We start from the raw sequence: 12,626 nt of genomic DNA, 5'->3' as shown, positions 1-12,626 counted from the left end.
TCGAAGGTTTTTGTGTATTTAGCAATTTTGAAAAATTCCATGTCCAAAGAGCTATAGCGTCTGGAGTCGGCGATTTCAGTCATGGGAGGAGTCCAGCATCTACGGAGGGGGAAGGAGCACACCTTTAACACGGAGTATGCTTTAGTAGACCAGGTTGGTAGGAACCCTATTCTGAAGGAACCCTATTCTGAAGGGTGTACTGTACCCTGGCAGGGTCTATTTAGGAGTTCTGGAAAAGAGGGTCCACCAAGAGGTTGGATGTCAGATTCAGAAGTAGTGTGGTTCTTGTCCCGGCCATGGAACAGTGCAGCAGCTCTTGGCAAGGTTCTACAGAGTGAATGGCAGGGTCCTCAAGAGTGCATGGTTCAGCAGCTACTATCCAGACTATGCATCCCTGGCTGATTCCATTCAATGCAAGTCATCAGAGTAAGGTCATGACAAAAAATGCAGTTATATTTAGCAATATGTATTCATATAGTTATGCAAGATACCAACATACATTTATGGTTCATATAAAGAATTTTCAGTAAATTTATGAATAAATATATGTTGTGCAAATTTATAGAAGGTAAAACATTTTGACTGTCATTTTATAAGTACCTTGCATGCTGGAAAAGTGTGTGCACCCCAGATCTAGGGGGAATTCAGAGTCAAGCCCTACACTTCCACATTAAGAAGAGGGGGCTGGCTGCTTCAAAAACCACATCACAAACTTATGGACGGGGTATGGTATGGACTTTGTGTCCACTTTCCTTTTAATCGCGAGAGGAGAGGGGAGGGGAGCGAGCTTGCTGTGCACGTCACGGTAGATCCGGAAAGAACAGCAATGCTGAGAACTTTCACTTTTCTGGGATGTGACAGAGCCAATATTTTCACCGACAGCACCTTTATTCTTTGCGGCAATACTCGCCTGCCGAAAAATAAAAGTTTCAATGTCGCAATCAAGTGGCCGAGACCGTGCTAAATATTGTGCTGACAATGCTGCGCTATTGTTAGCTTAGCACAGTAACTACGGTTCAACAGCTGTTAAGTGAAGCAAACGCTGCACATACCAGTTGTCCCAAGTTCTCGCTTCCGCCTTTTGACAAGCCTGGTGAGGGCTCTTGCTTGGCTCTGTTTTGTATTGAAAGCTCAGCTGGCCATGTTGGATCGCTCCCGGTGACCGCAAAGCGGCCGCCATGATTCATTCCTGCCCCCTGCGTAAGCCGTTGAATGTTCCCGAAGTTGATTGGCTGTGGCGACTCGAAATGCGGAAAAAGTAAATTAAAAAATAACTTAACTCGAAAGGCGCTTCTCGTGACCGCGCGCGGCCATTTGCGTCGCTCCAATTGCTTCCATCGCGTCGCCCGACGTGCATTCGCGCCCAGTCACGCGAACTCCATTGACTACAATACAAAACGCTCCGCTTGTTCGCCTCGTTGGCGTTCGGTGCATGCGTACCATTAAACTAAATCATCTCCAAAACATTATTTCGTGTGCAGCCCATGCGGCCCGGTACCAGTTGATCCACAGACCGGTACCGGTACGCGGACCGGGGGTTGGGGACCACTGGTTTACACCATATATAATATACAGTTTTGCTCAGGAAGGACTGACTGGTGCTAAATTATAAGCAAATATAGAGTATGGTAAGCAAAATACTGGGCCGCAACACCCATTTTAAAATAAAAGCACATAGCTTTAGAAAAAGTACCATCGGACAACAAGGAAAGACAGCACAAGAGAAGAACAGAAGGAGTTGGGTGGGTTTAGGGTTGGGTGAGAAAGGAAAGTGGTGAGACAGCACTTCTGAAAAAGAGGTCTATCATGATGAGACGTGAGATAGGCGAGCTGTCTCCATGGCTGTCACAATGATACAGTATATAAGTCAGCGTTGTGTCCAGTTATTATCACCCTTGTAAACACTTGTGTCATTCACTCATTTGGCTATTTAAAAAAGAAGATACTAACCAAATGAATTCAAATATTTGTTCCGGTACTTTGAAATGTTATAATTCAGTGGCGGTCTATACGGGGCCAAATAACATACACAGAATATGATCATTTACTCTGTCAGAGTATCCTGAAGTCGTTTGAAAATAAAGATGTTTGATATGAATTGAGTGGATGAGTGTTCCAAAAACACAAGGCCAGGAACCACCAGGCAAATATGTAGTGCTGTTAAAAATTTAAATCTGTGGAATATTAATGGAAATGATTTGAAAATGTATGTAATCAACGTGTTTAAAATAATGTTTAAAATCAAAGTACTAACTGGACATATGAACCAATTATAAAAAAAAAAAAAAAAGTGTATACACACTGATAATGTTATTTTCTATTTATTTACTCTTTTTTTTTTCTTGTGTGAGATGAGAAATCCTTTTCTATGTTTTATGTAAAAATGGCTTAGGCCTGATAAACTTTAGCTTCAACCTACTCGTTTTTGTTTGGCAAAGGGAAAAATACAAAATCTGCATTACCTGTTTTTGCCTGGTCTCAACAACATTACCATTAAGAACCTGTATCCTCTTCCTGGTATTCTCTTCCCGTCATGATCTCAGGCTTTGTGCTCCTCCAAGGTGCCTGCCATTTCACTAAGCCATACCTGTGCAATGTCTAACCTATAGTTCGAATCAGAAAAGGGGATGAGTTCAACACCCCCTGGGTGATTATGAATACAGTGGGGCCCCAGTGCAAGAGATTAATCAGTTCCGCGGTTGGGATCATAACGCGAATTTGCAGTATGGCGGGCAATGCAAACATATATTAATTAGCTAATGTGTGTAAAACCCCAGGTAAAAATATAAAAATTGTATACACTTACTAGTAATTGGTATCAAAATAGTATAGTAAGTCCTACTTGCATATAATATACATGCATACGATTAAATAACATCATAAATAAAAAATATAAAAAGGATTTATTTACCTTTGAGTGACGCTTGTTCTGGCCATATTCCCGAGTAAGGGGTGTCTAGGCTTAGCTTTCTTTGTATTTCTTGATTATCTCCGGCTTTTTTTCCATATAAATTGTTTTCTTCTCTCTTTAACATCACTAGCAATTTTGGGACTCATGGAAAACCAATTAAAGTTTGATCTATGCACTAAAATGCATAATAAATCCAATATTGAAAGCACTCTCACATGAGATCAAGTCTTTACACAGCCATCTTTTTCGTGACCCCGTCACGCTGACCAATAGTAGACCAGTATCTTAGGGAGTCGAGATGCTTACCGGCTTGTAGTGACGCAGCAGAGGCAGTTTGACGTCAACAGAAAATGAGAGCAATTACCGAAAAACGCCTCAAGAGGAAGGAAAAACAACTAACACAACCTACCCCACAGGTCATGACATTTGTTAATGTTCATTATAAAGCGGAATAAATGTCTTAAAGAGGGGACGTAAAAACTCAGAATTCCGCATTGTAACGTGAAAAAAAACATAAGCCAGGGACGCCATAACCCGGGAGTTCGCTGTACATGGTCATGCCCTTTGGAATCACAAATGCCCCCGCTGTCTTCCAAGCTCACGTCAACTACATCTTTCGAGACATGCTGGACAGGTTTCTGTACATTTACCTTGACAACATCGTAATATTGTCTCTATCATTGGTTGAGCATGTTCTCCATGTTCGTACTGTGCTGCAACTCCTGCTGGAAAACTTGCTCCATGTCAAGGCAGAGAAGTGCGGGTTTTGTGCAGCTTTAGTCTCATCCCTATGTCACCTTATCTCCAAGGACAGTATCAGCATGGACCCTGCAAAGGTCTCGGCCGTCACCTCCTGGCCTGTCCCTGAAACCCACAAGCAGTTACAACGCTTCCCTAGATTTGCCAGCTTTTACAGGCGGTTTATTAGGATATAAAGCAGCCTGCCCACTCATGCCTCTCACTAGCCTTAAAATCAAGTGTCAGTGGAATCCAGCAGCAGATGAGACTTTCAAGGACTGTTTCACTTTGGCTCCCATTCTTCAAATGCCTGACCTGGAGCTGCAGTTTGTGGTTGAGGTGCATGCTTCTGATATCGGGGTTGGAGAAGTTCTTTCTCTGTGGTCTTCAAAGAACCATATGCTCCACCTATATGCCCTCTACTCCCATTGCCTCTCACCCACCAAGGCTAACTATGACGTCGGTAACCGGGAACTTCTTGCAGTTAGGAAGCCATGGAAGAAAGATGATATTGTCTGTAAGGGACCAAAATCCCTTTTCAGGTGTGTACTGAGCACAAAAACCTAGAGTACATCCATCAGGTCAAAAGACTTGACTCACGCCTAGCCCGTTGGGCACTCTTCTTCACCCGATGAGTCTACCCACACCTAGCGCTTGCCCAACTACACGTCTGCCTGTCCCGGATTCCCTCCATTCTGAAGTCCCACAATGGGCCCGTTCTTCTAAGCGGACCTGCCACCCTGGAGTTCAATGGACCATGGATGCACTGCATCAATGTTTTTGGTGGCCAACCTTGGAAAAAAGATGTGTGTGAGTTTATCAAGGGCTGTTCTATTTGCATCCAACAGTCATCAGCCTCCTGCCGGTCTCTTGCAACCCCTTCCCGTCCCCAATGATGACTCCTGTCCTTCTGCTCTCGTGTTTGCCCAACGGTGCAGACGGACCTGGGCTAGAGTTCGCTCAGATTTTTTTGTGGAGGCGGACGGTACACCTATACCGCCAACAGATGGAACACCCCACCATCGACTTGCCACCTGGGCCAGAAGGTCTAGTTTTCTACCAGGCACCTGCTCCTTTATGTTGGATCAAATAAACTGGCACCCCGCTTTGTCCGAACCTTCCCCATTCAGAAGATGATAATCCCTTTGGCAGTGCACCTTGCTCTGCCTCGCTCCATCAAAACAGCTGTTGACAGCTCAAGTTCCTGCGTCTCTGCCTCCTCCACCTCTCTGGTTCCTTGAGGGAGGTCCTGTATACACAGTCCGCTCCCATTGTCAAACCAGAGAGCTCTAGTACTTGGAAGATTGGGAGGGGTATGTACCTTAATAGCAGTGTTGGATCCCTGCTGGCCAAATCCTGGATCCCACCATGATAGCTGACTTCCATCGCCTTAACTCAGATCAAGCATCCAGGCCATCGGAGTCTAGTGGGGCGCCCCGGCGCAATGCCTGCCCTCTCGCCCGTTGAGGTTCCTCAGCCTTTGTCCTTCCCCTCCCACCCAGTTCACAGTCCACCACTGAGCCTTCTCATTCTATGCCTCACAACATCTGCTCAACTTCCCTGCCAGTCAGCACCAAGCAACAACAGCTGCTGCTAAACTAAGCACCTTCTAAGTATATAACCTGGTCTCTCTCACCTTTCTCACCATGGCAAGGCATATGTGTTGAAAATACACTCACAATAGAACAAAGCTTTACCGTTCTACCATTTTGAAATGAGTGAGGCCGACCAATAGCAGATTAACATTTCCGTGAGGAGACGCCGACCAATAGCAGACCAGCATAGTAGTTATGCATTGCATGGAGGCATTGACGGCAACAGAAAATAAGTGCAATTACCTAAAAACGCCTGCAGATGGAGACTAAACAACACATATACAGCCAACCCCCTCAGATCGTGACAGTTGTTTTTGTTGTAAAGCAGGGAAATTGCCTTAAAGAGGGGACGAAAAAACTTTTCGTCCACATCGCAACATGGAAAAAATCGCAACATCGCATGAAAAAAACGTAAGCCAGGGACACTGTAACCCGGGGGTCCACTTTACCTGCTCTGTACACGTAAAGCTTTGGGACACCTCTAACAAGTTACAACACAGTAACTTCCTGACTGCACCACCAAAATAAAACTGACAACGGATGCTGATTGCATAAACTAATCTGTGTGTTTTTAAACTCAACAACGCCACACCAGTCGCAAATAGCTATTTTTAAATGAACACAATATATTCTTTTTGTTGCAATTTGATTAAAATATTCAAGTTTAATATTTGATCATAATTATATTCTTTCAAACTCTTCATTTTGGGATTGATCTAAACAGTCTTTTAAAGTAATCAAGAAGTATTTTTCCCATTCTTCAGATAGTACTCAAATAAAAGAGCTGTTTATTCATTTTGGCAGTTGTGAGAACACTTATATTGTATTAATATAGTTTATATCCTATGAATTAAGCATGCTGACTTGTTTTTAATACATTCCCTTTAGTGCAACACCATCTCGTGGATGCATAACACAATTCCATCTATTGGATGCATAATGCATCCCCAACCACTACTGTAGTTGCTGTCCTATATGTGCCTTATAATCCAGTATGCCTTGTATATGAAATTTAAAATGGGGGGGGGGGGGGGGGTCTTTGAAGATGCGCCTCATAGTGCAGAAAATGCTGTACATTTTAACAGTTGCGATATCGAGATGATGATGACTGATTCTACATGTAAGTTCTTTCCATTATTTTTACTGTGACATTTGCTAAAATCTTTGTTGGTTTTTGCTCATGCCTTGTAAATGCAGTTTGAACCTCAGACTGACTTTTTCCTTTTTATTGTGCAGTTTTTGGGACTCCATTAACAGTTCTGTGGGGACCCATAACTTTTTAGTACAAGTATTACAAGTCCTGGGGATCCAAATCTTACCAGAGGTAAAATGATCACTGGGCTAGATTTGACAGGTGTATAATAGCTTTTTTCAAAAATTTCTTTTACACACATGTACTAGCTAATGTGTTCTGCATGTTTATATTTTTACTTCTGTTCTAAAGAGAATAAAGGCATTACTGAATAATGATTTTTCTTGGGACTTTACCCTATTTCAAAGAAAATTTTTGGCACAATTTCCAGCACGCCTAAAGTTCGTCTTACTAATTGAGCATGGGATTTTTAGGTCCAACTGTGTATTGCCGTTGTTCATTTTTATCTACCCCTGTGTAACATAGAATGACTTGTTGTAATGAAAGGTGAATAGAGTCATTGTAAGCTTGAATGACTTCGTCACGTTTGGCTGATTGTCACTATTGATTGTCAATTGTAGCTCTGGCAGTAACCACAAAGAAGACAACATTCTCTTGTTAAATAAAATCAAGTACTTGATTTTATTTTTTTGTCTCTTGATGACCAAATACTGTTATACGCCTTGAATTAGTAGAAGATGACATTTGGAATATGATTTGGCCTTATTACCAAGTTACTATCAGTATGCAGCCATCGGTAAACATAATGGATGGGAGCCAGAGGTTTAACACCAACACAAGTCTCGTGTGAGGGCGCTTGTCCCTGCTAAGAATCGGCAGAAGCCCTGCAGGAAACATCTGGAGGAGATTTTATGTGCAGATGTCGGATTGAGATAGGAGCCTTGTGAGTGAGGACTCAACCTCCCACCTCACCCTGATGGGACTTTGGAACTTCCAGGTGGGCTGAAGTCTTGGCTTGAGATGCTCAAAGGTCCAAAAAACAAACTACACACACCGACCCCCACACTGCCATCTGCTTGGTATGACGCTGTAATCTGTGCTCCATTGTTTCTGCTCTCGTTCTGATCCATTGTTAGCCAGACCCTCCAGAGACCATCTTCACACAATGTTTTTCCTATCCAGGTCAACATTCACAACACTTCCTGCCATAGTTCAGATATTACTGTGGTAACAACTGATAGAATGCATGCACTGCACCCCATGTTAAATAGCTAATGTGTTTAGAACCCCAGGTAAAAACATCCAAATTGTACATACATATTAAAAATTGGTATAAAAATACTCTTGTAAGTGCTACGTATATATAATATACATGTACATGTACAATGTACATACATATACAAATATAGAAAGGATTTATTTACCTTTGAGTGGAGCTTGTTATGGCCATATTCCCTGGTAAGTGTAGCCTAGCTTCGTATTTCTATTATCTCCAGCTTTGTTTCCAAATACATCATGTTTTTACTTATCTCTTTAACATCACTGGTAATCTTGGGACCCATGGCTAACCCTTTCAAGATTGAATTAAGCAGTAAAATTCCCTATAAATATGGTTTTGTAACCACTAGCGATAGAACAAAGCTTAACCATTCTGCCACTTTGAAACGAGTGAGGCCGACAATAGCAAACCATCATCTCCGTGAGGAGACGCCGGCCAATAGACTCATTGACGGCAAAAGAAAATGGAGTCAAAACAACACATATACAGCCAAGCCTCTAGGGTCGTGACAGTTGTTTTTGTCACAAAACCGGGAAAATACCATAAAGAGGTGATGGAAAAACTCAGTACTCTACATCGCAACATGAAAAAGATGTAAGCCAGGAAAGTTGAAACACGGGACCCCTTCACTGTTTTATGCTCTATATTTATATTATACATTATACAAAAAAAACAAAAAACATTAGGCAAATAATGTATATGTTTTACTAACTAATATACATCTGTATTATATATACATAGCACTTACTATACTACTTTGGGACCAATTTTTAATATGTATGTACGATTTTGATGTTTTTACCTGGGGTTCTAAACGCATTAGCTATTTAACATAGTTTTGGATTGCCTGCCTTACGAGCCCAACCATGGAACGGATTTATCTCGCAACACGGGGGTCACGGATAAGCCGCACTGGACTATAAACCGCAGGTAATATGGGATATTTACGCAAAAAGATGGTATATGGAAGTTTATAATTTATTTTTTTATTTAATTTTTTTGTAATTGCCTGCTAACAGCAATATCCTCTCTTTAACAGTATGAACATGACTGCATGTTTAGTCCCAACATATCTTTAGAAACTGGATGGATATTTTCAACTCAAACAAAATACTGTTAAATAGCAGTCAAAAAAAAAAAATCGAAATCAGTAATTCAATAGCATCTTCATTTATTATCTCTTTTTGTTCGATAGATTATTTCAGTGAACATAAAAAGACATTGCACATAATTCATATATACAATCATAAATACATGAATAAAATCATATATAGAGTACTGAATATAAAACTTACACGTCACAAATTTATCCAAAATTTTATACATTCTCTTATTAAATTTAAAAATGTTATATATATATAGAACATATATATATATATATATATATATATATATATATATATATATATATATATATATATATATATATATATATATATATATATAAAGTCACAATATATACAAGTCACAACACACAGTAACTTCCTGACTGCACCTCCAAAATAAAGCTGACAACGGGTGCTGATTGCATAAACTAATCTTTGTGTTTGTAAACTCAACAATGCCATACCAACTGCAAATAACAATTTTGAAATTCCTTGTGACAAAGATTCCAGCTCCTAATTTCATCCTTTTTATTGTGTAATTGTTTTGGAACATACATTTTTTTCGTACTGCGAGTCTCAGGGACCTGTTATGTTCCACTGGGGGCCTCTCTCAGGTGGTAGTGATATATCATTGCAGGGCTCTCTGGAGGGGTGGAGCCCAGGCAGCACACCTGCAAGCTATTTGCAATCTACTTGCCTTTTTATACCAAAAAGACTGGTTCTCACACGGAGAAAAGACAACGAGGAGGTATATATGGCTCAGCGCAACAGGGTAAAACTCGGAATGCGTCGTGACAACGGCCGACAATAATCCGACAAGGTTCCCTGTTCCCTGTGTTGTGAATGTTGACCAGGGAACCTTGTCGGATTATTGTCGGCCGTTGTCACGACGCATTCCGAGTTTTACCCAGTTGCGCTGAGCCATATATACCTCCTCGTTGTCTTTTCTCCGTGTGAGAACCAGTCTTTTTGGTGGTCATCCTAACTTTGACTTTGATGTTCCCCGCAGACTCCTCACCCATCCATTTTGGCATCATTTCCTTAGCAACTCTCCTTGACCCCATGTTTTTAGTTGTCACTTTGGTTAGTGCTGTTCTGCCGTCGTCGTGGCTTTTTAGTTGATACTTTTCTCATCACATTATGTGTGATGGTTTTGTTATTAAAACTATTGCCCACACTTGCTTGGCTGTTCAGTCTCTTTTTGGGTCCAGTTTTTGTTTTTATTATAAATCTCTTTCTCTCTCTCTCTCTCTCTCTCTCTCTCTCTTTCTCTCTCTCTCTCTCTCTCTCTCTCTCTACATATATATATATATATATATATATATATATATATATATATATATATATATATATATATATATATATATATATAATTTATTTACACTCACACATTGGGCCCCCAGTTTTCGAGATTAATCAGTTCCGCGGTTGGGCTCATCAAGCGAATTCGCCGTATGGTGGGCAATCAAAACATTAAGTTAAATAGCTAATGCATTTAAAACCCCAGATAAAAGCATAAAAATTTTAAATACAGTGATCCCCCCTACTTTGCGTTTAATGGGGGGTGTCAACCTGCCGCGAAGTCTGAAACCCGCGAAGTAGGGTATCAGTTCTTAGATTTCTATGCACGCCCCAATATAGCCGCAGTAACCATAAATAATCCTTTTTTTTGTATTTTTTGCATATTTTATTTCCTTTCTCCTATTATTTAACATTACATGATCCTTATTGCATTATTAACTTTATTGTATATTATTAAAGAACTAATATTACTTAGTTTGTTTAGAATTTGTTCTCAGGAATGGTTATCTGCACCAAGACTCTGGTGAAAGAGTACGCAAGTCATCACGTTGAACTTCACATTTATTTTGGCTCATGTATGGTGTATCATGTAGTATCTGTTGAATAATAAATCAACAACAATCTTAAAGTCAGCCAACTAACATATACACACTTAATCTATAAATTTACTGTATTTTTAGCCGACATTAGCGGGTTAGCAACAACTAACAACAAATACTAACTATAAAGTGCAACCTCTACACAAACGAACACATAAACAGAATAAACACTCGTCGCTTACTAAACATAGGCAGTAGTGTGCGTTATCAACATAAATAATAAACTATAAATATGAGTTTATGTTGTCATTCACTGTCACCATAACGAGCCGAATGACGCACAGAGAACGTAAAATAGGAAACGGAAATGCAACGCGACCTGACAAATTAAAAACATACATTTCAAAATAAGATAGAAAACGTCACGATGTACTGTTTTGCTTTTTTCAATTTTTTTCCATTTTTGTGCATTTTTTAAATTATTTTTTATTTTGAAGTATTTTTAATTTTTCCTGGAAAAACCCGCGAAGTACTGAGCTAAGACCGCGAAGTAGGAGGGATCACTGTACATATTAAAATTGGTCAATTGATGAAATCGAACTGAAAAGATGTGAATCAATGGCTGTGTTCAAAAAGAGTTAAAAAAAAAATATATATATATATATATATATATAATTTATTTATTTATTTTTTTTATTTTTTTCAGGTAAAAGGCATACCTGACACTATGGTGGCAAAAACTCAACTGAACTTTACTCCTGCTATCACCAGGTTCAAGCAATGGAGCAGGTAATGCTGACTGCATTTTTTGTAGATACAGGCAGAAACATTCTGACCATAGTGGAAATGTTTGGTGGACGTCATTGCATCTCATTACAAATATGACAACAGCATGCTTTAATACATTGAAATCATTGCAGAAATCAATTCATTTAACCCTTTAATGAGTCAGCAAAAACATAAAAAAATAAAACAAAATACAAAAAAGGAAAAACCCCATTTATCTGTGCATTTAGCACTGGGCACAAATACAGAGCCCATAGTTTCACCTCACAATGTAATGTAAAGACTATGAAGACAGTTCATTTAAATCTTTAAATTCTTTAAATCCCGACTAAAAACACATTTATATTCAAAAGTATTTAGTTAATTTAGCCTGTCTGTAGCCTTCTTCTTTTTTCTTTTTTCCTGCCCCCCTCTTCCGGCTGGGAGAGGGGGCTAGCTAGATGGTGAGGGTTGACTTGACCGCCTCCATTGGGTCCTGCGTTGGTCGACCATCACGGGTTAGGAGTTCGGCCGTCTGCAGTCCACCTGGCTGGAATGTGGGATGGTTCCTGCCCAATGGCCTTGCCTGCTGTCAAGACATCACTGCACTATATAGCACAATATGTTTTCTGTAATTTATGTTGTTTCTGTGTCTGGTACATGCAGCATCCACTTCAACCTGTGGGCCTGGAAGGGGGCTCCTCCCACCTGTGGTCCCTTCTGGAGGTTTCTGATTTTCCCCAAATTTGGGGTTTTTGAGTTTTTCCTTCCCCTTCTGGGAGCTTTGACAGGGGATGCTGTTGTGTACCCTATACTGAAAAGATGTCTCTGTACGACCTCTTTTCATTCTGTGAAGCCCTTTGAGACTTCGGTGATTTAGGGCTGTATAAATAAAATTTGATTGATTGATTGATTGAGTTAGGTATACCTTTGGACTTATTGTTTTTTGATGTGCTTCAAACAGGAGGCTTCTCATTGACAAACAAAATAAATAAAATAAAAAACAAAAATGGCAAGATTAAATATGAACAACCCAGGGAAACATTTTGTAAGGTTTGGCAATGTTCGACTGGTGGTGAACCACATGCAATTCACACTTTCTCACATTCATACTGAAGTAGCTCCTCTCTCTCATTAATATGAGAGCTTTTATTAAAACTATCCTCGTCATGACCACTGGACGGGCGCACAAACAGGAAGTAGAGAAGGGGTCAATCAATGAAAGGAGGAAGTGCTGGCAAACGGCAACAATGCAGACAGGAAAACAGCCCCCTCGGTTTCACATTATAAATAGGAAC

The 12,626-nt window shown here is 40.2% G+C and overlaps 1 long non-coding RNA gene across 1 annotated transcript in view; it reads left to right on the top strand.

The window, feature by feature from the left end:
• Nucleotides 1-12,215, top strand: part of LOC148416337 (uncharacterized) — a 30,375-nt gene extending 18,160 nt beyond the window's left edge. The window contains exon 3 of the long non-coding RNA XR_015867257.1: nucleotides 11,270-12,215. This is a non-coding gene — a long non-coding RNA (uncharacterized LOC148416337). The remainder of the gene's footprint in view (nucleotides 1-11,269) is intronic.
• The last annotated feature ends 411 nt before the right edge of the window (nucleotides 12,216-12,626 follow it).

The sequence above is a fragment of the Hippichthys cyanospilos genome, chromosome 11 (assembly GCF_059441005.1).
Source record: "Hippichthys cyanospilos isolate Australia breed blue-spotted pipefish chromosome 11, RoL_Hcya_1.0, whole genome shotgun sequence".
In the NCBI taxonomy this organism is placed as follows: domain Eukaryota; kingdom Metazoa; phylum Chordata; class Actinopteri; order Syngnathiformes; family Syngnathidae; genus Hippichthys; species Hippichthys cyanospilos.
The sequence above is the reverse complement of the archived record's forward strand: the minus strand, read 5'-3'. Positions and strand labels throughout refer to the sequence as shown.